This window comes from Cynoglossus semilaevis, chromosome 11 (assembly GCF_000523025.1).
Source record: "Cynoglossus semilaevis isolate Cse_v1.0 chromosome 11, Cse_v1.0, whole genome shotgun sequence".
Taxonomy (NCBI): Eukaryota; Metazoa; Chordata; class Actinopteri; order Pleuronectiformes; family Cynoglossidae; genus Cynoglossus; species Cynoglossus semilaevis.
Genome location: NC_024317.1, coordinates 4,020,753 through 4,026,469, shown reverse-complemented (window position 1 = coordinate 4,026,469; position 5,717 = coordinate 4,020,753).

Below are 5,717 nucleotides of genomic sequence, written 5' to 3'. Positions count from 1 at the left end.
TGGGTGGCGACTGCTGCCCCCGCGACCCGGAAACGGATAAGCGGATGAAAATGGATGGATGGATGGATGGATATATCTATATATGTATATATATAGATATATATATACATATATATATATACATGTATATATATATATCTATATATACATATATATAAAGTATATTTATATATATATATATATATAGTATATTTATATGTATATATGTGCACATATATAGGGATTTCAATACGAAATATATGTCTGTCTCTTAGCATTTTCCTGCTTGGTGTCCTCGTCGTTTCCCACAGAGCAGCGCCACCTACAGTGTATAACTCTGCCCTCAAATTCATCGCACATTTGTTGAAACCCTCCCCAGTGAAGTATCTGTATTGTCGCTGGGTCAGTTCAGCCCTGGTTCAGCTCAACTGGAATTCTCCTTCAACGACGTAGCCTTCAGTTTGATCAGTCGTCTGTCAGATGAACTCCTCCGCCGCCACCGCCTTTTTTTATATTTGATCCAACCAAACCCTTTATGGTCAGACCGGTGCTTCTTGATGGTTAGTAGAAAAACTGCTCCTTCGTCAGAGACCAGCGTCTTCCTGCCTCTCAGTTCATTTCGCGGCGTGAGCTGCCGGTGAATAATGTGTTAAAATAGCTTAGACAAGACACCCATGGATTTTAAGGATATATGAGCGCTGCTTTGCTGCTGACGTATGATTCGCTGCGATCACAACAGAGACAGTAAATCTTCACTGGCTCAGAACTCACCCTTCGTCTTTTTGTTTTGTTTCGGTTTTTTTTCCCTATCCATCCGTCTCTTCCAGTGGCAGTCAGACCATTCTGTCCTCCCCTCTCTCTGCTCTTCTTCCTCTCGTTTCCACATAATAATTGTGCATTTACATTTCTCTCTCTTTTTCTTCTCTTTGGCACTCCATATAAGTTTTTTCTTTTTTTTCTTGGCGTATTACAGAATTGCACAATTATGAAATTTCCACTTTGACTCAACAGGTAAATTAGACGCTCAGAGCCTGAAACAGACAGCTATTTGCTCAGTGTCGGTGAAAAGCAGGAAAAGGTGCCACAGGACCTGAATAATTCATGTGTGCTCGGGCTCCGGCCACGTGTATTAAATACTGCTCATCTCCCAGGGAGCCATGAATTATTCAGCACTGGCGATTAAAAGCTGCTGTTAATTAACCCTTATCCTTTCTTAGTCATATGGAGGGGGTCAAAAAGCGCTTCCTGCCCTGACCCCTCGGACCACATCCTCCCTCCCCGCTGCTGTCACTCCAGACTTCAGCTTTCCTTACGACCGGCACGTGAATCAGTTGATGATTATTGTTGTCTTTTCCTGGAAACGAAAGGTCAATTTCACCGAGAGGGTTAGGTGTGTGTTTTTTTAAAATATGAAAACAGATCATTTAGTGTTAGAACATCCCAGATAATCTTGTAACGTTCAATATAAATGATATATCGCAACATGTTTTAAGTTTACCGAGTGTGTTAATATGTTAAATATATCTTTTTCTCGCCCTCGGCGCATGTGTGTGTGTGTTGGGGGGTGTGTGTGTGTGTAATTGCCGTGACGAAACAAGATGTTGAGAAGTCAGCAGTGCATGTCGTCAGCCTGCTTTAACGCTCCGTGGACGGCCCACAGAGAGGGAAAGGAAAAAAAAACACACACAGAGCGGTCTGAGCGAGGAACGATGAAAATGAATAAACAATGGCTGCCGTTAACAACACGGACTTTCACAGAGAGAATAACTGTGATACAATATGTTGTTCTTCAACCGACTGACGAGACTGGACATCAGATTAGTTTCATTGCACCTGGAAAAAAAATTCATGAGAATGTGCTGAGCCATCTTCAAATCTTTTTTTTTTACTTACATACAGAAAGTTTTCTTAAAGGGAAATTGTGAAAAAAATGTTCCCGCCATTTACGAACATTTAGCATGTGTACAGCAAACATGCGTACAGGTGCATTTGTATGTATATGAGGTTGTAGTACCGTGGTCCACCTGCACACTGTTCTCTTTATTTACATCTGATTCTCTACCTCGAACCTTGAACAAATTCACACGAGCAAATCATTTTAGATTTGGTTTAAAGAGCAGTTTATACAACAAATAAACCACACATTTATAAACGTTTAACTGCCCAAAAAAACAATTATTGTCATTATGTAACACTATAATAATTATTATTATAATTTTAAGATATTTTGAGAAAATTTTAAGCTACACATCACACTCTATAAGTACGATAAGGTGGCAATTTTCTGTCGTGTTCAAGTTGTCGTATCTGTTGTATCATCTGCATATATAGAAACCAAGTTTTTCTTGTTACCTAAAGTAAAAGAAAATACACACATAGGTTCAATAGACATATTTAGACTTGGTGGAATTCTCATTTTACATGTTTACAATATGTACAATTTTACATATTACAATAATTATCACAACAATATAAAATACATTTTAAAAAAAACAACATGTTGTCAAATGTTCCAAAATGGTGAAACTTAAAGAACGTGCCATGAAGACGGACAAAGTGAATGAAGTAAATCCAAAGTAGACGTGCACTCTGCCTTAGTGCTGCATAAACGGCGTCCCTGTACAGCCACCAGTGGAATAACCATCTTGGAATAATGCATGAACAAACCCAAGTCAGAATAATTTTCTCCTGACATCGCCTGAATGCAGCAGTAAATTATAAAACATCTGGCAGTGAATAAAAAAAAAAAAAAAAAAAAAAAAAGCAAAGTAAAGAGGAGATAAGTGCGACCCATGGAAGAATGCACAGGACCTGAACCAATGGGCTACGACCGAGTCTAGTTCTCATCAGCTGGAACAGAACGTCCAACAAATGGAAAATAAACCTGATCACCGTTAAGACTGTTTTACATTTTGATATTTCCTTTTTTTTTTTTTTTTTTAACTTCACCATCTTTTCTTAGCCTAAATCAGAGGATGTATCTTAAAGGGTAAAAGGAGTGAGGAAAGTGAGGGAGAGGGGAGCAGGAGAGAGTCCAGGCCTCTGAGGACTCGCTGTTGATTTCTGTCAAGTGAGCTGCATTTTAATTTCAGGTTCCAAGGCCAGCGGGCTGCAGATGGACATGAAAACAAAGTTACGTGCATTTTTTTTTTATATGCGTCTCACTCGTCTGCACAACATTATATAATAACACACTGACAAAGACGGTTTGCTCTGAGCTCTTCGTTTGTTAATTGTTCATTTCCTCTGATTTAGCTAGCTCTCAGGTCGGTCGGTACGTCGACAGACAATATGTCAGTGACACGGTCCTGGGCTGACGGAGAGTGTGTGTGTGTGTGTGAGTGTGTGTGTGTGTGACAGGCAGTGACGGGTGCTACACAGCGTAACCTTTAGAGCGGAGCCACAGGAGCATGACGGCCAGACTCCAAGGTAACAGAGACAGAGAGACAGTTTGTTAGGTGGAAGGAGAAGGAGAGGCTGGACAGGTGAAGGAGACAGAAACTTCCGTGTGTTTCTGTCGTCCGCTCCTCTGACAGTTGGCTTTGCTGTGTCCCAGTGCAGGTTGTAAGAGACGGGAGGACAGGAGAGGTTTGGAAGACAAGCTTATTTAGCATGTGTCCAACAGGGACACGACTTCAAGGAGAGACTCACATGAACTGAGACCCAGTTTAATTTCACCACGTGGACGTGTTGGTTCGACTTGTTTCAGTGGAGTGGTTTTTAAGCGTGGACGTGTTGGTTCACCCAAAGACAGGGACGACTTGTTTCAGTGGAGTGGTTTTTAAAACACACACTGTGGATCGCTTTTGCAATGCATGATGGGATACATTGCTTGGGTAGTGACTGTCGGTTGTCATCACTAGATTCCATGGTGAATTGTGGGATACATTGAGTTCTCTTTATAATGGACTGATTTTACTCACTATATATTCAGACACTTCTACAAAATGCTGTGTCAAACTCAAGGCCCGGAGGCCAAATGTGGTCCGCCGAGTCATTCTGTATGGCCCGCGCGAGATAAAGAAGCATTTATTAAAGTCCATGCAGCAGAGTTTCTTAACCTGACAAATTAAATAATATTTGTTACTTGAATAAATAATAATCAATCGCAGAAACATTTATTAATCAGTTATAGAGTAGTTACATCTGTAGATAGAACAACAAGCGTTAGTCGTGACATTCGCTACGTGGATGTCGTTTTTTTTCGTTTTTCTTTTGCATCAAATGAAGAACAAAACCTTAGTTCCAGTGATTTTCCTCTTCTGTGGCAGATGTCGACGTCTGTCTGCAGACGAACAAACATCTATACATTTATACATTTCCACAAAATCAGGATCTCACACACACACACTCACACTCACACACACACAGCTCTTCCTCAGACTCAGAAAAAGTATTATGACAAGCCCTGCTGTCTGCTCTGGTCCTCTCCCAGGCTTTGGGGGAGTGAGGGGAGGAATGCTAAAGAAAGCAGGAGAAACCAAGCATAGAGGCTTGATGTGTGGGTGGAGAGGATGGATGCTGCTCAGCCACACACACACACCACACACACCACATCACACACACCACACCACACCACACCACACCACACCACACCACTCTCTGTCTCCCAGCATCCTTTTGGTCTGCAGAGACCCCTGTGTGTGGCAGTGGATCAGTGGAGCATCTCCTCCGTTGATTTCACCTCAGCCTCTTCCTGCGCCGTCTCTCCGTTATTTCCTCCTTATTTTGTGTTTTTTAGCAAAACCCTGCATTACTGTGTACTGTAAGAATCTCCCTCTGTCATTTGCTTTTCACCCTGTTTGTACTGTTTAAATCTTCACATCCCGATTGTCTACAAATCAAAATTAAAAAAAAAAAAAAAAAAAAGTATTTCATATGAATAAATGGTTAAATATCCAAACTGATATACTGTAGTATCAACTAAAGCAGCCAAACCAGTTACTGTGAACTGATAATACAGTCATTCAATTTTCAAAATAAAACCTCTTTCAGACTTTCTTCTGTCAGTATCAGAGTCCGAATGACCTTTGACCTGCTGGTTTGAAACATCGACAGATTATGAAGAAAGTACAGGGATATGACTGGATTATTTTGGACTGAAGTAAATTAGTAAAAAAAAGTAAAAGTACTTCTTTTCACTTTTTCCCAATGACCTATGGACCGGCACCGGTCCCCGGACCAGGGGTTAAGAACCCCTGAACTAAAACACTTTAGTCTTTTAAGGGTTTTCTGTTTCTTTGTTGTGGAGACACTTTGTCCTTGAAGAATTTTGAGGTTTAAGATTTAGTTTGGAGTTAGGATTAGAATTTAGAGTTAGGGTATGGATGAAGATCAGTCGTCCACTGGTTACAGCAAGACACTGTGTCGATGTGAAGGGCTCACAAGTCGTGAAAACCAAAATCTGTGTGTGTGTGTGTGTGTGTTGTTATCTTCTAAACTTGTCCGTCGCAGGTGTCAGCTGAAGAAGGAGACTTGTGGGCGGAGACGTGTGGAAAGAAGGCAATTACTGTTGTGGAGCGTTTTGTTTTGTTTGTGGAAGCAGCGCCGTGTGGCCCGCTGCTAATGAGGCCCCGCGAGCTGCTTAATAATGAATTGGGGGAAAAAGGTGATGCAGCGACTCCGTGTGTGTGTGTGTGTGTGTGTGTGTGTGTGTGTGTGTGTGTGTGACTGAATAATGGAAAAGGTTGGTGGGGTAATCTCACCAGGGCCTGTTGACATTCTCTCTGATAGGCCCC